Below are 27,020 nucleotides of genomic sequence, written 5' to 3' on the forward strand. Positions count from 1 at the left end.
TCTCTCTCTCCCCCCCTCTCCCCCCTCTCCCTCTTCTTTCTTTCTCCCTCTCTCCCCACTTTTATCTTTCTCTGCTCCCTCTCTTCCCTCACCTTCTCTCTGACTGTTTATGTCTGTCTCTTCTCTTTGTCTTAATCTTTGTCTCTGCCTCTTTCTCCTTCCTCTTCCCTGTGCCCATCAACTCCCATTTATTTAATTATCATTTCTATGCTGCTGAGTCCTAAATCCATATATCCAGCCCCAATTCATTCCCCAACTTCAGTCCCACATAACCAATCACCTGTTGGGTCTCTCAAACTGAATGTTACAAAGACATCTCAGACTTAATATATTCAAAACTAAACTCATCCCTTAACCTTCCCCTCTTCCAACTCACTATTTCTATCAAAGGCACCATTAACCTTCCTTTTTCCCAGGTTTGTAACCTTGGTGTTTTCCTTAACTCCTAGGTCTCCTTCCTTGTCTTACCCAATCTATTGGATTTTTGCTGTTTCTACCTCTACAATACCTTTTCATACAACGCTGTTCTTCATTTACATAGCCACCACCTTAATTCAGACCCTTAGCAGATCTCACCTGCATTATTGCTGTAACTCCCTGCTTCAAGTCCTTCCCAACCCTAGTCCATCTTACAAGAGTTGTTTTTTTTATATTTAAATATTTCCTTTGATTTCTGACTAGCTGCTAGTGTCAAAATGACTTTACTTAAGTATAGATAGAACCATGTCACTCGCCCACTCAGTCAACTCCAGTGGCTCCTTGTTGCCTCTAGGATCAGATGAAGAACTCCTCTGTTTAGTTTTTAAAACTCTTCACAATCTGGCCCAAATCTGATCTCTCAGCCTCATTGGACTTTACATCCTCCTTTGCACTCTGCAATCCAGCCAAACTGTCTTTTCTCTGTTCTTCTCATGACAGACACAGAATCTTTCCTCTCTGGGCTTTGCACTGGCCATTCCTTGTGGCTGGAGTGCACCCCCCACACATCTATCTCACTGAAACCTCTTCCTTCACCTCCGTCTGTGTGTGTGTATGGGAAGCCCATCCTGCTTCTCCCCCCAGAGCCCAGCTGCTGGTGTCTCCCCTGCAAACAGCCTTATATTTACCCACTTTGCAAGCATTTGTGCTTGCTCAGCACTTTACATTTGTGCTGTATCTACTTATAGATGGACCTGTTGTCTCCTCCATTAGATTATTAGCTCCTGGCAGGTAGGACTTGTTTCCTTCTTTCCTTGTCTCCCTAGACCCTAGCACAGCACCAGGCACCAGGTAGGTGCTTATTAAATGCTTGTTGATTGATTGATCAACTCCACCCTACATCTCTAAACTCAGCTCATTTAAATCTCGACATACACTTCTTGTTCTAGCCAGGCCCATTTCTTCCTCCTCCTCTTCCTCCTCTGTCTCTCCTCTTCTGCCTCCTCTTCTTCCTCCTCCCAACACTAGCGATGCACATTCCTCCCTCCAAATTTCTGCTTAAGTCACACTTCCCACCTCTTCCTCCCCTCACTTCTCCAAATGCTACCCTCCCTCCTTCCAGGTAGGGCTCAGATCCCATCTTTCCCGACTGCCTCAGCCTTCAGAAACATCTCTCTCTGTCTCTTGAATGGTTTGTCTCCATCTCACATGTACCCCTTGGTCCCAACACTGCTGTGTGTCCTCTGTCAGACTGTGAGCTCCCTGCATCATCCCCAGCACTTGGGATGAGGACAACCTCAGTCTGTGAGGTCTCTCAACAGAGCTAGAAGGGCCCTTTGGGAACATCATCTAATCCCTTCACTTTAAAATAGATAAGCCGAGACCCTGAGAGGTAGAGTAACATGTCCAAGGTCACACAGCTGGAAAGAAGAGCCTGGATTATAGCTCCTGTCTCTGCTCCCGAGCCAGGTCTTTCTCCATTCCCCTCCATTCAGTTTCTTCTCCTCTGGCCTCCTCCTCCAGGTAGTGCCTGGAACACCCAAGGTCCTGACTTCTGACAGCTATCTGAACACAGCTCATGAAACAGAGACTAGTCAGATGTGATGGGCCACCACCCTTCTCTCTCCCGAGGCAGGTGATCTTCTAACACCAAGTCCTGCTCCAACTCCCCTGCTGCCAGGGGATGGTTCTCTCCCCTGAGACCTGAGGACTCCCCGATGATCTCTTCCTTTGCCTTGGGCTCTTGACCACTTATATCATTTTCCCATCAAGCACTGAGCTCTGGCAATAGGCCTCCTATTTACTGGGCTCCTGACCATGGGAGACATGAGCCCCACCTTAGTTAGAAGATTTAATCAGCATTTTGTATGAAGACCTTATGTTAAGCATGAAGCTGCCAAATAATTGCTGAAATATCTTGAGTTTATACACTGCATGTTCCTACAACAATACCATGGATGGGAGAGTATCACAGTGTAGGAGGAAGGTGCCCAGCTCTTACTGGAGGTATCTGTATTTTCTTAACCTATTTCCTCCAGGGGTCCATAATTTCTGCACCATCCCACTGTCTACCTCTGTAGTCACTGCCACGTATGTGAGTATATGGGCTTGTAAGTAAAGTCCCATTTTAATATAAGCTCCTCAAGAGATTATGGACCTACAGTTTAAAGGGTCCTTGGATGTCATCTAATTCAACCCTTTTCTTGTATAGGTGAGGAAACTGAGGCCCAGAGTTAAGTTATTGTCTAGGTTAAGTGATTGTCTAGGGTCACAAAGTAGTAAGGATCAGGGGTGGGATTCAAACCCAGCACCTCTGACTCTAGAGACAATGCTTTCTATAGCACCTTGCACAGAACCTGAAGCACAGTATGCACTTGATCTTATACAATAGAAAGAGCCCTAGTTCCTGAATGCAAATTGGGAAATCACTTCACTGGCCTCAGTTTCCTCATCTATAAAATAAGGGTATTAGACTAAGTGGTTTCTGTGGTTCCTTCTAGATTTAAATCCAGGATCCTATAAGTGAGAGAGAGAGAAAGAGAGAGAGTGAGAGAGTACATGTGTCCATCCATGATGAATGTATAAGCACCCAGGCTTCTTTCAGCAAATTACTTTTCCTTTACGTTAGATTTAAGTTGTATACAAAATGAGTCAGAGCCAAAAGCCTGACCCTGGCCTGGCTGCCGCCTCCCAGCTGGGCTTGTGGAGACGACTGTGAGGAGACTGCTTCCCTCCTTCTCTTAATTGTGTGTCATCCATTTGGTGAGTAGTCGGAGCCTGGGCGCCCAAGATTTGCTCTTTATCCTCTTTGCCCCCCCAGAAAGAGCAGCACATGTTAAATATTTGAGGTTTTGCTTCATTAAGGTTTTAAAGTTCGACAGTAATTAGTGTGATCAGGTGCCAAGTGAGTCAGCTCCCTGGGGATGCTGAATTGTGGCATGCTCAGTGGCAGCTTTCCAGGCCTGGGTCTAGAATATCATCAACAGAAACCCACGTTTTCACCGTCATGGAATAGTTATGTAATTGGCTCCATTGGTTAATAAGAATGAAGGAGAAGCAGTGAATCTGATGGCCAAGGATATGGACATTGGGGGCCCATCTGTGTCTATGTCTTCCCTGCAGGCAGACTTATAATGCTGGTGTGAAAGAAGGGGGCCTTGCTGTGGCCCAGCGGTCCTACTTGGTTTCATTGTCTGTCTGAGCAAGAGTTTAGGCTTCTGGGATAAGCTGAGAGCTACCTCATTGTCTAGTGCTCATTAAGAGGCCAAGGCACATTGAGGGCCATGTAGGTGCTGCCTATGTTGGAGGAAAGAGGAAAGAGGTGGTGGGGGAACAGAATGGGTCGTGGGACAGGGGGAACTGACTCTGTGGCATCTAGAATCTGCTCCAGGCAGTGTACCCAAGTGGATAGAATTCTGGACCTGGAGTTTAGAAGACCTGAGTTCGAATTTCCCTTGAGATACTCACCAGGTAGACTACAAGCCTAGGCAAATCCCTGGCTTATCATTGAGGAGATAGTTTTGAAGCAGCAGGGGGTGTTAGAAGCTTATTCTCTGCCTGCAATCCAGGTTCTGTTGGAATGGCATGCCCAGATCACAGTATGAGTCTGGGAGGGTAACTTCACCTTCTCTCTGCCTCAATTTCTTCACCTGTCAAATGGGGGGATTCATACCTATCACACAGGGCTGTGAAGATCAGATGACAAAAGGTCTTTAAAGGTTTTGTTCACATTGACTGAAGGCATAAGAAGTCCTGGGCCCAACACTGGAGGAGCTCATGTGACAGCTACAGGAGAAAACACAAGGGGGATTTCTGCAGGTCTCTGGAAGATGACAGAGGTTTGGAGAGGAAGAGGGAGGTCATTCTAGGTAGAGGGCACAGCATGAGCAGGAGTGGGAACCAGCCTGACTCCATGCACAGTGGGGATGTTATCAGAAAACCTGAATTAAAACCCCAGGTCTGCAGAGATTGATACCATTGGCTCCTGTGTGACCTTGGGCATCATTCTGCCTCTCTGGGCCCTCAACTACAAAGTGAATGGGCTATATTAGCTGACCTCTAAGGTCTCTCCTAGCTCTAGAACTAACTGTGTGTCTCAGAGCAAGGGCTAGTTATGATCCCATGTGGGGTCTTTTAAGCCACTCACAGAAATGTATCCTTTACTAGAGATTTCCCATTATCTGGCCGGGCTTCCTCTGGGCTGGTGTACGCAGTTCCCTGGTCCCTCAGGAGAAGCTGCTTTTCAGTGTTTAATTTCCTAGCTGACCTGATTATGAAGGCCACAGACACCCCTTTTTTATTTGTCCTCCTGGCTGTGATAGGAGTTTGGTCATTTGGGGTGAAAGGTACCTTTTTGGGAGGGACCACAGAGGACATCAGCAAAGCTGAGATGAGATATCTTTTCTGAGCTCCTGTGTGGGGGCCTTGGGGCCAAAGTGTCCAGTAGCCCCCCATATACCAGCTCAGTAAAACCCTGATTCCAGAGAGAAGAGAAGCTCCAGATGCCTCTCTCTTGGGTCTTGTTATCATCCCCAGACAGAAGACTAGCTATCTGTGTGCCTCCCTCTCTCAGACAAAGCCTGTCCATTACAAAAGGGGCAGCCCCAAGCTTAAAAAAAAATAACACTGGGGATAAAAGCCATCAGCCAGCAAAAGTTTCCTGACTCCTTTCCCTTCAGGATTATGCTTTGGTTGGACTGCAGCCGGATCCCTAAGTCACAGACACTGTGTGTGTGTGTGTGTGTGTGTGTGTGTGTGTGTTTTCCCTCCCATTGAGAGCTTGGTTAACTATAACTAAACTCCTTGAGTCTGGTTGGGCAACCAGAAGCTGGCAGTGGGCAAAACTGGAATGTTCTAAGATGCTAATTGAGTAACAATAAAATGTGTCACATTTTAACCATCCAAAATGAGCCCCCATCCATTGTCCTACATCATTCTAATAGGGACAGCAAAACAAGGATGATTATCTCCTGATTTCTGGATAAGGAAACTGAGGCATGAGAAGAATGAGGGCATTGGCAAAGGTTGGAGTGTTTTAGATCCTAGCATCATTGATTTATAGCTGGAAGGAACCTCAGAAGCCTTCTGTCTACTCCCACCCCATCACAGGCAATAGTCAAGACGAGTAAACATTTATTAAGTGCCTACTCTGTTCTAAACACTGTGAGTGAAAGGAAAAGAAAGACAGTCCCCACTGTAAAGGTGCTTCTCCTCATGTAACGGGGGAAGCTAGGACACAAAAGGAAACTGAAGAGAAGGGAGTGCCAGAGGGTAAACACCCAGTTTGGAGGCATAGTATAGTATCCATGCCGTCCAAACCAAGCAAAACTCCTGATGGAGCATGAAGAGCTTAGCTAGAAACTTTGGAGCCCTCTAGAAAGGAAGACTTTGGGAGGCATTTATTGCCCCACCTCCTGCCCTCCAAATCCAGGGGAAAGATAGCTGAAGGGACTGAGAAGGTGGTAAGTGCCACAGCTGAGTATCAGTCTCCTTGCTGAGGAGTTTTCAGGTGATGGGCTTATTCTGGGGCATCATGTTCATGGAGTCCAAACTATGCAGAGCATCTTCCTCATGAGGAAACCGAAGCCCAGAAAGTCTCACTTGTTTTCAGGAGACAGAGACAGAATTTGGACTGGGGGCTCGAATGCTAAACACAGCATGCTTTCTATGGCACCTTGGTACCTCCTTCACTGGACCTTGCGAGATCATCCAGTCCAGCTACCTAACTTTGCAGAGGCAGAAACAATCCAATTCAATCCAATAAATATTCATTAAGCACCTACTAAGTGCCAGGCACTGCACTAAGCACTAGGGATACAAAAAGAGGCAAAACACAGCCCCTGTCTTCAAGGAGCTTACAATCTAAGGGTGAAGACAACATTCAAACCAATATATACAAAGCAAGCTACATACGGGAGAGATAGGAAAATAACTAAAAGAGGCAAGGCACTGGAATTAAGAGGGCTTGGGGGGGGGTTCTGCAGAAAGTGGGATTTAGTTGGACTTAAAGAAGGTCCAACTTCTTTTTTATTTCTTTTTTTTATTAAATTATTATTATTATTTTTTAAAGCAATCGGGGTTAAGTAACTTGCTCAAGGTTATACGGCCAGTTATTTCTGGGTATGGTGCTGAGTATCTGAGTCCAGATTTGATCCAGATCATCCCGACACTGGAGCCGGTGCTCTTACTCGCTGAGCCACCTGGCCGCCCCTAAGCAATTGGAGTTAAGTAACTTGCTCAAGGTTACACGGACAGTGATTTTTGGATGTGGTGCTGAGTATCTGAGCCCAGATTTGATCTCCAGGTCATCCCGACACTGGAGCCTGTGCTCTTACTCGATGAGCCACCTGGCTGCCCCTAATTAAATTATTTTTTAATTAAAGAATTAAAGCATTACAAATTATTGAAGATTCTTTCAAATTTCCCATTCAAAATTGGTATTTTAAAAAATCAAACTTCATTGTCTATTTGTAGAAAAAACAGATACAACAGATTATTATTGCGGGTTCACCTCATATCACTGTCTGACAGTTTGTTGATTGGTTGCCACATTTTCTTCATTAGCTCCATAATCCAAGTTTTCCATTCTTTGGAGTTCAGAAGTCAGAGCAGAGGAGGGAGAGCATGTCAGGCACAGGGAACAGCCAGAGAGAAGTCCTGGAGCTGAGAGAGAGATGGAGTGTTTTATTCATGAAACAGTCAGGAGGCCAATGTCACTGGATTGAGGAGTAGGTGTTGGGGGGGGGTAAGGTATAAGAAGACTGGAAATGTAGGAGGGCATTGGGTTATGAAAAGCTTTGAATGCCAGATAGAGCCCGTATTTGTATTTGTTCCTGGAGGTAACAGTAAGTCACTCAAGTTTGTTGAGTAGGGGTAGTAACATGATTAGACCTCCATTTTAGGACCCTCACAGAAGTGATATGACTAGTTCAGTCACAGTCACACAGATAGTGAACATCCTAGGGGATGTGACTCACTCAAGGCCACACAGCCAGTACTAGGACCTAGGCTGGTCAATTTCTAGGTCTAGGCATCTCTCCTTTGCTGTCTTTAGGTAAAATCTACTGTTTAACTTTTGTATTTCAAAGATCTGTGATTTCATTAGTGTGGTTAAACCCTCTACCAAAGCAGATCACAAATCTCCTTTGACTTGGTTAATTGTCTGTGACCGTTAGCAAAAATAGTCATCCCAATGCAGATGTGATGAAGAGATCCTCAGAACTTGGCTGGGTTGGTCCTTGGACAACTGATGTACAACTCATCAGTGAGCCGGTGCTCAAAGCCTTTCCATCCTGGTAGGAACCTCCAGAGCTGGTCACCTGCTAACATAGCTTCCCAAAGCCATGGGATATTATCATGCAGGAAGAAATAAGGATGATGGGAAATCCTGAGAAACACAGGAAGAAGATCTCTATGTACTGATGCAGAACAGAATAAGCAGTACCAAGGGAACAATATATATACTGTTACAGGGGTACCGATGAATATTGATCACTAAAATGAAAGTTAGTGCTGCCTCATGGAAATAGCTAAAGAAGGTCCCAGAGAAGAGATAATGAAACACACTTCCACATCAGAGAGGCAAGAGCCTATTATATTCTTGTACATTGTCAAAAGTGGCCTTGGTTTGTCTTATTTAATTGTTTTTCTATGTCTTGAGGGAGGGTTCATCCTCAAGTAGGGAGTGAGAAATGATTATTATATTAAGGCAAAAGGCATTAGTAAAACATACATGTACATGTAGGTATAGAGAGATAATGCATATATACATGCATACTATATATGTAATATATATTTTTAAAATAAGTCAGACTGGAAAAAGTGAAAAACAAACAAAAAGAGGAAACAGATCCACTTTAATGTCAGAATAGCCCACAGAAGGAGGACTTTAGTAGGAGAAAACCCAATCACTCTAAATAGTATGTGAGACTATTAATGAACTGGGGACTGTCCTCGTGGGGGCACAGGGAGAGAGGTATTTGCTCTTTCCGGGCCTTCCACAGCAGTAACTTTGTGCTTGACTCCATGGCTGCCAATTCTTCTGGGAAGGCATGGGCTAGAGTCGGGAAGCAGATGTGTGTGTGTGTGTGTGTGTGTGTGTGTGAATATCCTAATAGGGTCCTTGCTGTGAGTTATTTTGAGCCACTCAGAGGTGTGTGTGTGTCCATCTGGTGTTGGTGCTGTAGTGTGTGCAGGAGGGTAGGCGGGTGGGTGAAGGATGGAGTCAGCTAGGGAGCCCATGGATGTATCAGTTGCTAAGACAACCACAGAGGAATCACTGGGGGTGGTCTGTGCGTGGGCACTCTGTGTTGGGATTTAACCACGAGGTCCCCATGGTCAGGACAGCAGGAGATGGTGTCAGATTTGGGCCATCCACTCAAGGTTTCAACAATAGTCAGTCAACAGACTCCCAGAGCTGGGGAGGGATTCTTCATGGGTCGCAGAACGTCCCCTTCAGTGTAGGGCTACCTGTCTGCTACAACTTAGCACCTTAACAAAGATTCTAGGTTTCTGTTCGTTTGGCCTGTACCGTTTAGGCATGAGTGTGTCTACCCACCACTGGTGATTGGCAAATTGTATAAAGAGTTAAGGAAGTAAGATCTATTGCTTCTGATTTCGGGTGGCTGAACTGAACCTGGTGAGGGATAAGGGCAGCCCCAGCGAGGTGTGTCAGGCTTCCTAGCCTACCAGGTTGGATGTTTGAAGGTGATTCATTGCAGGATGGATGACATAGAGGAAAGTCTATTTCTGTGAAAGGCCTAAGCCAACTCCCACCAGTCTCTGTCTCCTGAGAGAATCTGTTTGCTTCGTCTTTGAAGGAAGATCAAAAAATCCTTAGTCTGAATGATTGAGATCCGCAGAATCACCTCCTGTCTGTTTTCCATGCTTTGCCGTTTTCTGCACACAGAGTCATTTATTCTTTATTGCTACTCTGGCTCCCACATCTAGCTTTGCCTTTAATATTCTAGTCAGTGGCTTGAGCTTTAATTCATGCTACTTTGGTGTCTTCTTCCACCCCCTTCCAAGGCCCAGGGGGTGAGACAAAGGGAGAAGCTGACTGGTTTGGTTTGTCTGGGCATTCCGGAAGCCTTCCCTGGGGGCCCTCCAGCCTCCTCCTAGGAAAGGAAAGGTTGGCAGTAATGTCATTTCTCCCTTTTTGCATACAAGTTGGCTGGCTTTCAGCTGCTCTCCCTGTCTTTGTGTTGGTGACTGTGGAATTAATTCCTGGCTCTTCTGTATGAGTGTGACTCCTCATGAAGTTTATAAATATGAGAGGTGTCATGAAATTCATATCTGACCTAGCCCCAAGGAAGGTGGAATTTATCAACACAGCAACTCAGGAAGGACTTGACATAGATGTGGTTGTATTTTTCTCTCTTTCTCTTCTTCCTCTCCCTTTTTTGGGGGGTAGGGGGACAATGTGAAAAATTAAGCCCCTTGTAAAGTATAGAAAAGTAAAAGACAGTACAATGGGAACTTAGGGGCTAGAAATCTAAAGGCAGCTCTAAGGGAGGATTCTCAAACCATGGTTCATGATGGTAATGGCTCACACGTGAGGAATAGCAGAGGCCACGGGAGGGGGATGGTGCAGGGCCATGGCAGATTCTCAGTAGACTCTAAGGCTGGGAAAATCCAACCAAGAGTCATCTTAAGTTCCAGCTGCAAAGCAGTAGCTGTGGAGAGCCATGAGAGGCTGATATGGAGACTGCTGTAGTCAGCACAGGGCAGAGAATGGGCGTGCAGGATGGACAGGAAAGGCTATGGAGCTTCTGGGTAAGATGTAGAGCTGGGCAGGTCTGAGCCACTGCATCTGCAGGCCAGAAGGCTTAAAGCTTGAGACCAGTCACCTGGGGCAAATGGACAGATTGGGAGGAGGAAAAGCAGGGTCATAGAAGCCGAGAGGGGTCTCCCTCTTCTGTCCCATCAGAAATCTCCTGGGGAATTCAGTAGATCTAGACAGGGTCCAGGAGAAGGAAGTGACTTAGAGTCTCCCTTCCACATGTGGTTTGCTTCAGCAAGATGTAGAGGAGGTGGTTTTGATGTCAGAATACCTGGGTTCAAGTCTCAGCTCCAACATTTGCAAGTTGTGTGATTGAAGACAAATTCCTGAACCCCCAAGCCCTAGTTTTTGTATCTGTAAAGTGCAGAGGGTATCATACAGTGAATACAGGGCCGGCCTTAGCATCAGGGAAGCCTGGGTACAAGCCCTTCCTCTGACACATACTGGTTGTGTGACTCTGGGCAAGTCACTTATACTGTCAGTGCCCCATATAGCTTTCTGATACTGTAAATTGTAGAGAAGGGGTTGAATTGTATTGGTAGGGGACTCATTTCCTCATTGGGAGTTCCCTACTTCATTGAAAGTGCAAGTCCAAGCCTAAATCCAAATCTAAAATGGCAGTGGGACAGCTTGGCAGTGCAGTGCATAGAATGCTGGGCCTGGAGTCAGGAAGACCTAAGTTTGAATCTGGCCTCAGACACTTACTAGCTGTGTGACCTTGGGCAAGTCACTTAACTCTGTTTTGCTTCTGTTTCCTCATCTGTAAAATGAACTGGAAAGAGAATGGCAAACCACTTCAGTGTCTCTGCCAAGGAAAGCTTAAATGGGTCACAAAGAGTCGACAGGGCTGAACAATAACAAAAAGAGAATTAATAACACTTGTGCTACCTACCTCAACTATTGAGGGGAAAACACTATAAAAATGTGAATTAGTAGTGCTAGTATTATGAACATCATAACTAGTTCATCTTTAACCTGAAGCAGACATTTTAAATAGCCAGGTAAGTTTGGGGTGGTAGATGCCAAATGTATGCATTTCTTGTGCCCCTCTCTGCATGATGCACCTGAGGTGTGTTCCTCCCTTACCTCATCCTTCTTATGGTTCTAAGTGTTATTTTCTGGGAGACCTGTGGATTCTGATGCAGTCAAATGTTTGTTTATAACCTTGCAGCGTTTCAGAATGGGCAAACCATATGGGGTTGGATTGAGCTCCCAAGCTTAATACTAGCAGGGCTCTTCGAGATGCTAGACAGATATGCTGGTTGGCCCAGGGAGCAGAGGATTTAGAGATAAAATGGAAACTGCCCCTCAATTTAGTAGGGCTGGGACAAGGCTGTTTGGGCATCTCAGTTCTCTGGCCTGCCCTCTTCCAGGAGGATCATGAGTCATTCTCTGTGAAAATTTCTCATTATCATTAAATGAAACTGGCTTTCTAGGGACTCATGAATGGTTTATTGGAACAGGAGACATGGCTTATGGATTGCTGAGCTTAAGAAATGTGGCAGCAGCATAGTGAAGGAGGATGCTGACTCCTGCTGATGGAGAGAGGTTGGCCCAGCAATCCTTCCTGGGCCATGGCTCTCCAGCTTAGCTCCTACAACCTGGAAGATGCCTATACCCAGGCGAAGCCCTTGTCTGGGAGGGAGTGGGAGCGAGAGTCAGCCTTTCTGCTTCAGAAAATTTCTGAGCCTGGGGGGGGGGTGTCACAGAATCACATTTCAGAAAGGGAATTGATTTTTTTTCAAATTCATTCATTTATTTTTAGTTTTAAACATTCATTTCCACAACATTTTGAGTTATACGTTTTTTTCCCATCTTTCCCCTACCCCTACCCCAAAATAGCTAGCCTACTGAATACCCCTTCCCCCAATCTGTTCTCTCTTATATCCTCCCCTACCCCCTAACTTTCTAGTAGGGCAAGATGAATTTCTATACGCTGGTGCCTGTATATCTTATTTCCCAGTTGCATGTGACAAAAAAAAAACAATAATTTTTTTTTATACACATGTCTTTAAAACTTTGAGTTCCAGATTTTTTCCCTTCTTCCCTCCTCACCCATCCCCACTGGGAAGATAAGCAACTCAATATAGGTTGTACATGTGTAGCTACGCAAAACATTTCCATAGTAGGTATATTGTGAAAGACTAACTATATTTCCCTCCATCCTGCCCCACCCCTCACTTGGAAAGAGAATTAAAAGATCATTGAAAGTCATCCAGATTCCTCCATTTTGCAAGAAGGAAACTATGGCCCAGAAAAAAAAATTTAATGACTTGCCTTAAGTCTCAGAGGGTTTGGGGAATAGAATTGGAACTAGAACCCAGGTCTCTGAATTCTCAGCCCAGGGTTGTTTCCTCTCTACCATCCACACTACCTCTAATCGGGTTCTGAGAGTCTTAAGAATATTCTCATTTTGGAAGCAGCCCAATACATTGTTAATTACCTGGCGTGTGTATATATTCTTCAAAGTCTTGGTAATTAATTAATAGCTCTTGGTTACCAAAAGTCCAAAGACACAGTGATGCAATATTCCTAGTGCCTCTGACTGGGTCTTAGGGCTGAAGAGGATATAATTTAAATCTTGTGCATCATTTATTTTAACTTCCCTCATTCTCAGATTTTGGTGTCTTAACTGTGCTGCCCTGACAGTGACTGACTTACCCACATACCTGGCCTGCTTCCATGGATGATGCTTCGGCTCCCAGTTGGCTTTTGGTCCTGAAGCATTTGTCTGGAGAACACAAATCCACATGATTGATTGTCTTTGCCTGTAGGCTTCTTCACCCAAATAAGGGGGTGGCTTGAGCAAGTCAACCCCTCCCCACCCTTCCCTGTCTGCCAGCCATCTCTTTGAGAGATGAGCCATCCCACGAAGCCCAGACTCTTTGGAACAAATCCATAGAGCCCAGAGAAAAGGATGAGACAGAGACAGACAGACACAGAGACAGACTGGGAGAGATGGAGAAAGAGACAAAGAGAGAAAGATGGAGACAAATAGAGACAGAGAGAATGAGAGAGAGACAGAGACAGACAGGAGAAAGGGAGGGAGGGAGGGAGAGAGAGGGGAAGAGAGACAGAGAGGGGGGAGGGAGAGGGGAAGAGAGAGAGAGAGAGAGCGTACTTTACTGTGAGCCTTGTTTGGTGGAGAAGGAGGCAGTTTCAGGCACAAGGATAGGGACACTAATAATCCTGAAGCACCTGCTATTGTAGATAAGAGAGATAACCATTTAATAAAACTGGATCAGACCCTAGAACACTTTAGGACAGGGCCCCAGCTGACAGTGACAAATCAGTTCTACTTTTAAAACAAAAACAACGATTTAAAAGAAAAACCAGCCTGTTTCCTAAAACTTTCCCAGCTCCTGTTGGGTTGGGGAGGGGAAAGAATAGGAATTGAGGAACCTCTCCCCCTAGGGAAGGAGCCCCCATACCCTGTCACCTCTTTCTGGTTCTTACTTTCCTTGAACACTGAAGGAGAGAGAGGAGGGGGCTGGGCACATTCAGGCAGGGCTTAAATGGTCTCTGATGTACTAAATAAGCCTAGAAATTGTGTAGGAGAATTCACAGATTGATTGGAAGAGGTGTCAAATGTACCACTGGCAGTGTGAGAAAAACGAAAATGTGAGAAAGAACAGAGCTTCTGCCTCCAGCCAAGTGCCTTCCCCCACCTCGTCCCCTCCTTGCCCATCTTTCTCCCCCTTCTCCTCTTTGTTCCACTCCCTTTCTCCATTACACTTATACTTCCAGGTCACCATTTGCCATGAGGGCTTCCCCTTTCCCTTACCCCAGGACAACTACCCTGAAAAATCACCTTCCCAGGTCCAACAAGGAAAGATCTCTTCCCTCCCTTCCTCGATCTCGCTCCCTTCCCCCCAGCCAGCCAGCCAAAATGACAGCACTTACCTGTCATCAGGAACATCTGACCAGCTCCAAACCTCCCACCCAGCCAGACATTTGTTGCTAGAATAAGGAGACGAGATTCTATTTAAAGAAGGACCTCACAGGCTGTTAGCAGAATGAAGAAATCCTTACAAGCCGACAGCTCCCTGTGGAAAAGGGACATGTTTGGCAACAGCCCGTCAAACCCCACGCTTCATTAGTGCCTGAGACAGACTCACACAGAGAGAGCCCAGAGACAAAACTCTCAGACACACCTTCCTCCTACAGCTTGGACAAAAATGGAAAAAAGAAGGACATCTCAGATCTCTCTCTGAGCCTGTCAACTAAGGTTGATTGACCACTAAGGTGGATTGACCCCTGAGGTTTGAGTATGTGACCCCACGCAGGGGAATCTACACATAACAAGAAGCACCTCCCCACTGAGGAAATGAAATTCTAATGGTGGGATTTCTGGCATTGACAGGCTGCCGGAGAAGCTTCTGCCCTGTTAGTACCCACCCCAGGTGACCCGAGTTTGACTAAGCTTGGGGTTTCCATTGGTGCTAGGCATTTATAGTAATTATTAATATCACTATTGTTCTTATTCATAGCTAGCATTTATATACCACTTTAAGGTTTACAACACACAGCACAAGGATGGGGAGACATGGATACTCTTAGAGAACCTGACATTGTAGACTAGAGAGATGAGCATTTCATAGAATCCAGTCAGACAACAGGACGCTTAAGGACGGAACCGCATTTAACAGAGACAAATCAGTTTGGTTTTTAGAAACCAGAGAAATGATTCCAAAGAAAAACCAGCCTCCCATTGTCTTCCACATATATTGAACAAAGATTGGATCATATCTGCCTTCTAGACCATGGGGTTTAGAAATAAAAGCAGGGGTGTACTAGGAAATGTTTAACAAGCAGCTCTCCAAAAAGCTGGAGACACTTAAAAGTTTAATCTCCATTATTAACATTTAACAGCTAGTGAGAGGATTCAAATTCACATCTTCCTGACTCTGAGTCTATCCTACCCCCTATGTCATGGAGAGGATTAGTTCAGGAAATGCAGCTTTGTCATAGGGAGCCAAAGTCATACCAGATTCTGGGTCCTGTATGAATAATGTAGGCAATGTCAGTGACTAGGGCTCATGAGTGAGAATGAATGAATGAAGTGGGGGAGCATCCTCTTTCCACATCACTTTGTCCAAAGCCTTTCTTGTGCACCTACTCTGAGCTGCCCAGCCATGCTCGTGATGGGCCTGTGTAAACTCAGGGAGAGTGAGTTGAATTTGGCTGAAGGTAAAGAGAAGAAATCCCCAGAGCTGTGCTTTGGCTTTGGAAGCTTCTGAAATTATCTTCCTGGATTAGGGAAGAGCATTACTGCCAAGACAAGGCCCTCGAGTTCTGCAAGGCTCAGGGCACAAGCAGGGTCGTCACTAACAGTTCTGGCACCTGGGAAGAGCCCCCCAAACTGTACTGGGGGCAGGTAGCCTGAAAGGCCAGGCCCTGAGATGCTGTCCTGTACACTAGAAGACTGCTGCCAGAAAGGCCACTCCTGGTGGAGCAGGGTGGGGGGGGGGGCAGCCAGTTGTCAGGGAAGAGCTCATGATCTCAGTGGGGAGAAAGCAGGACCATCTGGTAGCTTCCTGTTGTCCTGAATTAGCCTTGTTCTGGATTTGATAAGTTCAGGAAGGAATACAAGTGCTGTCGGCACTGTCTAAACTTCACCACCCTGATGCAGAGGCCCTATCGCCCCCATCTTAGTTACAAGTCTGGGCAGCTAGGTGGTACAGTGGATAGAGCACTGGCCCTGAAGTCAGGAGGGTTTGAGTTCCAATGTGACCTCAGACACTTACTGGCTGTATGACCCTGGACAAGTCACTTAACCTTGTTTATTTCAATCACCTCGTTTATAAAATGAGCTGGAGAGGGAAATGGAAAACCACTCCAGTGTCTTTGCCAAGAAAACCCCAAATGAGATCACAGATAATTGGGCACAACTTAAAACAATTCAACAACAACAAAGTTACAACTCTGGACCCAGTGCTTCAGTCCAGAGTAAATGTTGGGCTACACCGAGGGCTGAGGGACATCATCCCATTTAGTGACAGTGATGCACAGTGAGTGGTTCAGTAGCTAGATCATTGAACTCAGAGTCAGGAAGTCCTGAGTTCAAGTCCTCCCTCACTCAGACATTTAATAGATGTGTGACCCTGAGCAAGTCACTTAACCTCTGTTTCCCTCAGTGTCCTGTACTATAAAATGGCACCTATCTTGTAGCTTTGTTATGAAGATCAAATGAGGTAATACATGTAAAGCATTTTGCAAGCCTTAAAGCCCTATAGAAATGATATTATTTTATTATATGCATACATCCACCCAGATCACCCCAACCTCCTGCTACTGTCTTTCTATCCAGTTCTTATGTTTGTATGGTATATAAGTAACTGATCGTGAGGCCCCATTGGTTCAGCGCTCTGGTGGTGTGCCCTGAGCAGTCATGTACTTCTGGGCCTGTGACTGGTCACCAAGGTAAACCCTGATGCCCAGTCAAAAGTTTTCAGTCCTATCCAACCTACCAGGATCAGGCGCCCCACCTAGGAGCTCCTGAGGCCTCTCTCATTCAGGAAGAGGGGATCAGACCCTGGCACAGTCAGTGAAACTCAATCCTTTTCCATTCCTGCACCAACTCCTGCCCTATCCTGGTGCTCATAGTGACTGATCAGAGTTTAAAATAAATGAAAATTATGCAGCTGGGGAATTGTTGTCAAAAGAGATGGAAGGGATTTTATCTAAGACGGAATTCCATGCTGCCTTGGGCTTCTGGCTCAGGGCCTAGAAATTCAGTGGCAAATTAACACAAAGTAGGCTCCCAGCAGAGTCAGAAAGTGTTTTATGTCCTTGGTCCTCCCTTCCCCAACCAGGAAAACCACACCTGTATCCCATGAAAACAGCTCTAGGCTTCCCGATCTCCCTCTTGGGGGCTTCTCCAAGTACGTGGGTATCGAACATCTTGTTTGAGCCTTATCACATCTCTGAAATGAAGACCAAGCTGAGATAATCTTTTTTCCCTTTTACAGCTGAAGAAACTGAGGGCCAAAGAGGTCGAATGGCTTTGACCAAAACAACGAAAACTAGTAATTATCTAATACTTCTGAGTTGATAAATTACTTTACTTCTGTTCTCTCCCATGTCCCTCCCAACACCCCTGTGAGGTGGCTACAGCAGATGTTGATATCCCCATTCTACAGAGGAGGAAACTGAGGCTCAGAAAGACTAAGACCATTTCCCAAAGTCGTGCACCTAGTAAGAACTAGATTCAGGGTTTGGATGGCCTCCGTCTACTATGCCACACTGTCTCCATGCAAGATTGTATAGCAAAGCCAGGATTAGAAGCCATGTGCTGATTCCCAGCAATATCTTTCCTCAGTAACTCCTCAGCAGTCCTACCTTCTAGCACTTATCCTCAGCAGAGTTGAACCCATGCCAGTGGCTGCTAGGATAGCAAGCACCAGCTTTGGCACGCATTTGGAATCTCCTCCTGCAAAGCCTCAGGCTCCTGGCTCATAATGGGAGACCCTCCCAACAGGATCTCCTTCCACAAAGCTGCTGGTATGTGGAAAGCAATGCCCCATGTTCAATAATGAGCCTCTGGGTACCCCTTAGACTTTTCCTTCCCTCCTGTAGGGTCTCCATTAGGTAGTATTGGAAAGTTACCATGGAATTGTAAAAACAGCAATGAATTTAGAATCAGAGGACCTGGGTTCAGATCCTACCTCTGCCATGTGCCATCCATGGGGTATTGTGGGTGTCAACCTCTCTGGGACTCATTTTCCTCATCTATGAAATGGGTAGATTGAACTAGATGATGGTTCTAGCCTCTTACTCTAAATCTTTGATCCTATTTAATAACCAAGTTATCAGGAGTTCCTACCCTAGAGTCTGTGAGATTTTTTTTTTCTTCTTTTTGGGTAACTGCATTTCAGCACGTCTTTTCCTTTGTATTTTATTTTATGCATTTAAAAGCATTCTGAGAAGGGGTCCATGGGCTTCACCAGGATGCTGAAGGTACTAATGGGGGCTGAACGCATCAGTGCTAGAGCCAAGTTCCAGGTCAGGAAGGGAGTCGGGGTCCAGAAGTGGGTGGTCACACCCTCCCCTTATTTCCATGAGGCCTCCCCTGATTACACCCTTGATCTCTCTAATCTGTCTTAGAGAGGCAGTTTGGCATAGTGGAGTAACACTGGACCTAGAGAACCTAGAGGTTTGAATTTTAGCTCTGCTGCTTACCACCTTTGATGACTTTGGGCAAGATATTTTTGCTATCTCAGCTTCAGTTTCCTTATCTGTAAAATGAGGGGAGAGGATCTCCAAGGTCCTTTCCAGGACAATCCTACAAACCTGCTTCCCAGAATCCATAGCCCATTCCACATGCTTCATAATTTAATGAAATTTAGTTCTATTTGTTGTTGTTCAATGTTTATAATGGGAAGCTAGGTGGCCAAGTGGATAGAGTGCTGGGCCTGGAGTCAGGAAGACTCATCTTCTTGAGTTCAAATATAGCCTCAGACATGTTCTAGCTGTGTGACCCTGGGCAGGTCATTCACTCTGTTTGCCTCAGTTACCTCATTTGTAAAATGAACTGAAGAAGAAAATGGCAAAACATCCAGTATCTTTGCCAGGGAAATCCCAAATGGGGTCACAAGGAACCAGACACGACTGAAACACCTGAACAGCAATGACATTTGTAAATCATGTCACCCATGCCCAGGGGGTTCCTGCGAGCAGAGACCCCTGCCTTCCCCCTAAGACTGGAGATTCCTGGGGCGGCTAGGTGGTGCAGTGAATAGAACACCAGCCCTGGAGTCAGGAGGACCTGAGTTCAAATCCTACCTCAGACACTTAACACAAAAAAACTAGCCATGTGTCCTTGGGCAAGTCACTTAATCCCAATTGCCCTACCTTCCCCCCTCCAAAAAGCAAAAAAAAAAAAAGAATGGGGATTCTTTGAGGGCAGAGGCTGTGATCACTTCTTAGCCTGGAGACACCTGAAGGGCAATGACTCCTTCTCTTCCTCTCAGACCAAAGTTTCTATTAGTCAGCAAGCATTTATTAAATCATCTCTGTGCCTTAGACATTAGGAATACAGATATAAAAGTGGGACAGTCCCTGCCCTCAAGGAACTCACCTTCTAGGAGGGTTCACAGAATTGGGGAATGGAGGCCAGGGAAGGTCTATGGAGACTGGGATGGAAGTGGACCCATACAGCAGGAGATGGTTATGCCCTTTCTAGGAGCTATAGTAATATTGATTTGATTGTTGTTCCCTAAAGAAGAGGGAGAAGAGAAACATCTACAAGATAAAACAAATGGCAAGATGTTTATGCCACTCTGGTGGTCCTTGTGTCCCAGCAGGTGACTGGGTAGGATGAAGTGTGGTCTAGGTGTCTGAAGTAGGATGGATATAGAGAGCTGAGGACTGGCTCTTTGACCTTCCAGTCTAAGCAGCCTCCCTTCTCCTCAGAGGACCGTAACAGAAATAGCTTGGGAATCAGAAGGCCAGGGTTTGAATTACAGCCCAAAGCTGAGTGGATTAGCTCTGCCTGTATTGGGAGGAGGGGTGGCAGAATCTATGGAAATACAGGTCTGGAGGATCACTGCACTTAGTAGGAAGAAGAGGAAAAAGCAACAGGGCAGATGGCAAGATACACACTCACAAGTTATACTGGCTGTCTGCCCCCCCCTTGTGGTTGTGGGGATGGCTGGATGGGATGGAGCATAGTCTGGGAATCTTGAACGAGATTTAGGGGGCTGAGGTAACAATAGACTCATTCACCTTCCAGTCCAAGAGAGCAGTTCCATTCCAAGGTGGGAACTGGGGTTATATCCTTCCTTCAGAAAGGATATGCCTGAAAGCAAAGGTATTTCAACCCTCTCAGACCCGAGACTCCTTAAGGATATGGGTCATGTCTTCCCCTTAGGAAGTAATCTCCCTAAAAAGAGGCACCTTCTCATCCTTCTCAGACCACATACAAGCTGTGTCAGAGAAATACAATCTGAGTTGGAAGGGACCTCTGAGGTTATCTGGTACAACCCATACCTGACTGTAAGATCACAGATTTAGCACTGGAATGGATGACCTCAAAAGTCATCAAGTCCAAGAAACCCCTCTATGATGCCCATCAAAAATACTCTCTCTGGGGGGTGGCTAGGTGGTGCAGTGAATAGAGCACTGGCCATGGAGTCAGAAGGACCTGAGTTCAAATCTGGCCTCAGACACTTGACACACTTACTAGCCATGTGACTTTGGGCAAGTCACTTAACCACAATTGCCCTCCAAAAAGCAAAACAAAAAAATCTCTGCAGAAAGCTTCTACTCAGTACATTCGAAGGCAGCCCCTTCCCTTTCAGACAGCTTTAATTAAAACAGTTTTCCTTTACATCAAACTGACATAGACCTCCTTTCCATTTCCAATCAATGTTCCTAATTCTGCACTCTGGCCCCAAGCAGAGTGAATCTGCTCTCTCTTTCTGTGGCAACCTTTCCAATACTTGAGAATGGCCATCATGCCCCTCTCCCAAATCTTCCCTTTTCCAGAATAAGTACCCTTACTTCATTTGACCAACCCTCATATGATGGTCCTTTTGGTACTTGACCCCTTGCAGGAGGCCTGAAATCCTGACCCTAGACCTTTACATGAGATCCAAGGAAAAGGTCTACAGGGAATCTGTTGAACACAGGAGGGCAGGAACCGGATGACATGAAAATATTTTAGGACTGAAGAGAAGCGGCCAGGTGGAACAGGTGGTGTAGGAGGTAGGGTTAACAAGACTTGTCAACTGATTAGACACAGTTTGTGAATGAGAGTGAAGAGTTGAAGATGCCACCTGTTCCCTAAGGTCTGCCAGTTTGTTTTTGTTTTTTGCCTAGTACCTTATAATCCTTAAGCATTACTTTCTAAGTTCCTGTGGGTGGTGTAATTTGTACCCCCATGGGAGGTGGGTAGTCATGATTATTAGGTTTGACAAGTCTTGGGGTAGAAGTGTGGGCCAATTGTTCAATTTTCATTGTGAGCATTTATACTTAAGAAATCAGCAAATGCTAAAAAATCGGGGTTTGATTTATGGTTTTGTTGATTTTCTAGACTTAAAAATGACGGGAAAATGTTACTATTGCAGATTAAACTTAAAAGTATGTCATGCATATATTTTGGGGGCAAAGAGCTAGATGTTAAATATTTACCAGCATACTCCCATCCTGGGAGTTCTCTTTTACATCCTAGATACATATCCTCACAAAGACAGCAGACTTCCTTATTGTTTATGTCATGTCAACAAATATTTACCTTAGAGCCCTTCAAAGAATGGACTCACCAACGATCATTACTTGACTCTTCTTCCTTTGACCATCACTGGGTGATCTCTTACCCAGTGTCTTGTAATGATGATGATGCTAACATTCACATAGCTCTTTAAGGTTTACAAAGCACTTAAGAGACATCATCTCATCCTTACAACTACCAAATGAGGTAGGTGCTATTATTATCCCCATTTTACAGATAAGGAAACTAAGGCAGACTGGAGTTAAGTGACTTACCTAAGGTCACAGAGCTAAGAAGTGTCTGAGTTCAGATTTGAACTCAGGTCTTTCTGACTCCACATTTAACACTCTATCCACTGTACCACCAGCTGCCTCTGGATCTATTTCATTATTCTTTGAAACACAAGAAACTACTCCCTTCTGGTTGAATTGAATTGAGATGGTCCAGCTTCCCCCTCTTCTCCCTCCTTCTTGCTCCTTGTTGTCTAGCTCCAAATATTCAGTGATTCTCCTTCCTTGCCTTCCTTGTGTCACATTCTTCCACACTCAAGTCTCCTGATACGGATTAGAATTCCCCTCCTCCTCTTCACAGCCTTTTTTCTTGTTTCCTCCTTGTGCCATTCTATCAAGGAATACTTACTTCATTTCCCCTGATAACTCAAATTGTGGAGGTACTCCATTCCTCCAGTCCTTTCACCATCTCCTCAAGGAAGGAAACCAACGTGCGCCTTGTGCGTAGATAGCTGTTACTTGGTATTTTTAAAGTATATAATACATTCGGCACATTAGATCCAAAGTTATCCCACTTGTCTATGTTTCCCTCTGAACCTCCTTCTGTTCTATTCTGTGCACTTAAAAAAATGCTTCATTGATGCTCTTAACATTCTTTTTTTCCTGCCTATCATAATTCCACTCTACCTCCCAAATTCTCCTTCCACCCAAATAATTTCTATTTTCTTATAATCAATAAATATAGTTAAATAAAGCAAACAAAAATATAGTTAAATAAAATAAAACAAAAAAAATGGATAAATAAAAAATAATGTCTCATCTTTCACCTTTAGCCCATCACCTCTCTGTCAGGAGGTAGGTAGCATGTTTCATCTTTGGTCCCTGGAGTTGTCCTTAACCATTGCACTGAACAGAATTCTTAGGCTTTTCAGTTTTTTTTCTTTGCAATGTTATTATAATCATTACATAAATAGTTCTCCTGGTTCTGCTCACTTCAATCTACAGTAGTTCATACAAGAACTCCCAGGATTGTCTGAACCTATCCCTTAATTTCTTATGGCATGATAACATTTCATTGTGTTCATATACCATAATTGTTCAGTGATTTCTCAATTAACTGGCATTCCCTTAGTTTCAAGTGCTTTGGTATAACACAAAATACTGCAGTAAATATTTTTGTACATCTCTCTCTCTCTCTCTCTCTCTCTCTCTCTCTCTCTCTCTCTCTCTTTACCCTTTTCTCCCTCACCCTCTCCCTCTCTCTCTTCCCCTCTCCTTCCCCTTCCTTCTCTCTCTTCCTTTTTTTCTCCCTTTCCCTTCTCTTTGTGTTACAAGTGAAGTAGTCCTGTCACTAGGTCAAAGGGTACATGCACAGTTTGGTGATTTGGAAAGGTAGAGGTCATCATTCTAAATTGTTTTCCAGAATGGCAATACCTATTCAGTAGGTAGTATATAGTAGGCAGTACCTATATATCAGCTCCATCTCCAATGCATTCACCTGCCTCTTCAAAAGTGGCCTTAACAGTTGTGAATTTCCCTTTTTTAAAATCTTTTTTGCTGATCTGATGCATGTGACCCCAGAGTTGTTTTCATTTCCATTTCTACAATTATTGGTGATTTGGAGCATTTTTATATGTTGTTCTTAGTTTGATTTCTCAAGACCTGACTTTTCATATCCTTTGATTGTTTATCACAGAATGATTCTTATTCCCATGGATTGGAATCAATTTCTTGTATATCAGATGTCAGTCTTATCAAAGAAGCTTGCTTAAAAGCTTTTTTCCAAGTTAACAATTCTTCCTCTCACTTAACTATATTCTATTTATGCAAAAGCTTTTTAATTTTACATAATCAAAATTGTCCATTTTATCTTCTATGATCTCTAGCCTTGGTTTGGTCAAGAACTCTCTGTAACCCTAATTTTGAAAGCTATCTCCTTCCCTGCTCCTTTAATTTGTCTATAATCTGACCTTTTGTATCTAGGTCATGTGTCCATTTGGAGCTCATCATGGAATTTCTTCCCATTTTTTTCTTGAGATAGGAATGTGTAATCTGCTCAGCTGCCTCTAATTATCAGTTAGAACATTCCTGCCACACACTGACTCAGACAAAAGAAATAAACAGAAATCCAATTGTTGGATTATATTTTAGAATTAAAGTGTGATGTACAGTGCATGTGCAAAACTGATTTACTGTGATTTATGCTAACTAGTGCAACAGAAATACTAATTAGACATATTTTTCAATGCTAGCAATCAAACTTTATTAATTAAATTGTGCAAACATTAGTTTATTATTTATTAGACAATAAAAACATTAACCCCACTAGAATAAACCACCAGCCTGATTTCCTAGGACTTTCCAGTACGTATATCTCATCCATCTCCTTAAACTACAAGCTTCCCTCTCTGTCCGGCCATGTGTCTCCTTCTCGGAGGTGACTGTCCAGCAAGTTGGAAAATCTTAGTTAGCTCTGTCCTCAATGATCACACTCAAGTCTCAAGTGTGTCAAATGCAAGAACCAGCCAAGAGCTAAGATTAGGTTAACGATGAGGGGTCTCCAGGTGGGTTTTTCATCGTTCTGCCTATGGGCATTAGCTTGTTACACCTAAGTTCTGATTGCACATTGATTATCTAAGCTTATGATGAAAGTAAACTATCAATCAAAACTAACATCATTAGCAAATGTTTATCAGGTGGTTTGGGGTTTTTTTTTGGGGGGGTAGGGGAAGACAAGCAGTTGGGGTTAAGTGACTTACTCAAGGTCACACAGGTAGTAAGTGTGTCAAGTGGCTGAGGTCAGACTTGAACTCGTCTCCTCCTAATTCCAGGGCTAGTGCTCTATTCACTGTGCCACCTAGCTACCCCCAAGGTTTTTTCTTGTGTTTTTTTTTTAAACTAGGTTTGGGGTTAGTTGTTCATAGCTGTTTGCCATGTCTGGGACGCACAATGTGCATCGTTGCCAAACTATACTACTCAAATCTTTATCTTACCACAGAAAAACAACTTACATAACAACTACTCAGTCACAGAATAGAATCTTAAAACAAAATGGCTTCAGTTTTGTCAAGGCATGTGACTTGTCCATGGTCACGCAGGAAATAAGTAACAGAGCTAGGATTTTGCCTTAGTTCTCTCTTTCTCCATCTAGTGATTTTTCCACTATCCTACATTGCTACCTACCTTGTTTCCCCTTGACTCTACCTCTAGAGATATTTCTCCACTTCCCTTGCCATTTGCTGTCATTTTTCTTCCTCAGACTGGGGGTTTTTGAGGGGAAGGCTTTGTTTCTCTCCACAGACCAAGGACTTTCCATGGATAGGATCTAAATAAATTCCCTTGAGCTAGAAGCAACTTAGAAGCAGGAACTATGTCTAGTCCCCTCAGATTTGGACCTCTCTAAGGGTAGAACCCTTAGATGGTACTTAGTACAAGGCTGGTGCTTTAAAACCATTTAATGGTTATTATTTAATGGTTACACATCTGATTTCTAGAACATAAGCAGGTGTATGCAATGAGATGTGTCTGGGATTGCTTGGTATGTTCATTAATCTAAGCCTGCGTTATGATTACACAGTAAGTAAAGATCTTTCCAGAAGCCTCCTCTCTTTCCTGAGACCATCCAGCTACTTTGTACCAATGAGAGTACAGGGCAGAGGAGACTTTCACGATCTGCTTCTTCAGTCTACTTCAGTGACCCATAAAGATGGTCATACTCCAAGTTCCACCATCCATCATTATGCTACCTCCAGTAACTCTGAAGTTCTCTCTGGTCATTATTTCCTGCCCTTCTACCTTCTGCTTCACTACTCCTAAATGTTATCTCACAGCATCTCCATATCATTACAACCTCCACACTCCTCTGGCTCCACTTTTCTTCCTTAATTGTCTTGAGTTAATCAACTAACCTACAACTAACGAATTCAGTGTTACATTCTTCTCTGCTTTCAACTCTTTTGTTCCCCTTTTCCTTTATCTTTCATGCATTGTTAATCTTCAACCTTGGATCATCCCCACCATTTTCCACCTTCTCTGCTTCTCTGAGTTCTTAAATGCTGCTAGAGGAAATAACAACTCTACTAACCTGATTCCTTGTATATTTGTGTTATTTAATCTCACTGCTGTAAGGCAGTTCTTCCATTCTTCCTGATCAGAACCTCTAGCCCACTCCTCCTAGCAGAGTTCTGAACCATCTTTTCTCCCATGAAGTCACTAACACTGTCCACCATCCTCTTCTCAACAGATAGCCTCTTCTAGTTTACTGAAAAAAATGAAGTCATCCATTATGACGCCCTTCTCCATACTGTGGGAAACCCCCTCCCAATGTCTTTCTTCATTCTTTCCATCTTTATTCGTCTCTCTAAGAAAGAGATAGCCCTTCTTGACAAGAATAATTCCTCTATTTGTGCCATGAATCCTGTACCCTCCCATCTTTTCTAGTAACTTGACATATCATCACTCCCTTCATCTCTTACCTTCAGCCTCTCTCTATCTATTGGCTCCTTCCCAAATGCCTACAAAAATGCTCAGGTCAACCCCACTTTTAACTTGTCCCACTATGAGACATATACTATAAGGAGGTCAGAAACAGAAGAAAAGAAAATGGTCTCATATATACCAAAATATGTATAGCAGCACATTGTGAGGTGCTGGAAACAAAGGGTACGCCTAATGACTTGGGAGACAAATTGTGGTATATGAATGTAATAGAATGTTATTACACAGTAAAAATTACAGTTATGAAAAATTCATGAAACACGGCAAGATCCATACGAACTGATAGAAATAGAATCAGAAGAACAATATGCACAATGTCTGTCTATAATGGTGATGTGAAAGGATCACTCACAGAAAGCCACACTGAATTACCAAAAAAGCACCGATAGACCATCATATGATGAAACATACCTTACTTCCCCGGACAGAAAACCTAGGGTCTGCCAAGGCAGAAAGTTGCATGCCTGGCCAGACATGGTAACTGTGTCCATTGCTTTTGCTTTGCTGTTTTTACTCATTGCAAGGGAGAATTCAGTTCCATGCCATGGTCAGGAATAAGTGATATATTTGGAAATGACAATGAAGCTAATGCAGAAGGCATGTATTAAACTTGTTTTCTTAAAACAAAGCAAAATAAAAACCTTCCTTAACCTGCCAGCTCAAAATCACAGAATTTCAGAGTTAGGAAGGACCTTAGCAGCTCCCTAATCCAACCCACACAGCAAATGGTCCTTCAGCAGCCTCTGCTGGAAGCTCTCTAGTGAAGGGGAACTTTACTTCTTCCTGAGGCAGCTCATTCCATTTTGGGAGAGCCTCAGATTGTTAGGAAATTGATTCCTGGCATCAAGCCTAAATCTTTTTTTCAGAAATTTCTATCCCCAGT

The 27,020-nt window shown here is 44.2% G+C and overlaps 1 protein-coding gene and 2 long non-coding RNA genes across 4 annotated transcripts in view; 2 read left to right on the top strand and 1 right to left on the bottom strand.

Moving 5' to 3' along the window:
* LOC138157148 (uncharacterized) overlaps positions 1-27,020 on the top strand; it is a 470,623-nt gene that overhangs the window by 222,244 nt on the left and 221,359 nt on the right. The window lies entirely within an intron of this gene.
* The window catches only part of CHST8 (carbohydrate sulfotransferase 8), a 221,028-nt gene that overhangs the window by 119,821 nt on the left and 74,187 nt on the right, over positions 1-27,020 (top strand). The window lies entirely within an intron of this gene.
* LOC138157149 (uncharacterized) lies at positions 6,832-13,401 on the bottom strand. The gene is made up of 3 exons (XR_011167317.1): positions 13,320-13,401; positions 12,868-12,929; positions 6,832-7,080 (listed from the first exon to the last, which is right to left on the bottom strand). It is a non-coding gene; the product is annotated as an uncharacterized lncRNA (long non-coding RNA).

This window comes from Petaurus breviceps, unplaced genomic scaffold, assembly GCF_028583685.1.
Source record: "Petaurus breviceps papuanus isolate PSGF00001 unplaced genomic scaffold, PetGlider_PUasm1.0 171, whole genome shotgun sequence".
In the NCBI taxonomy this organism is placed as follows: Eukaryota; Metazoa; Chordata; class Mammalia; order Diprotodontia; family Petauridae; genus Petaurus; species Petaurus breviceps.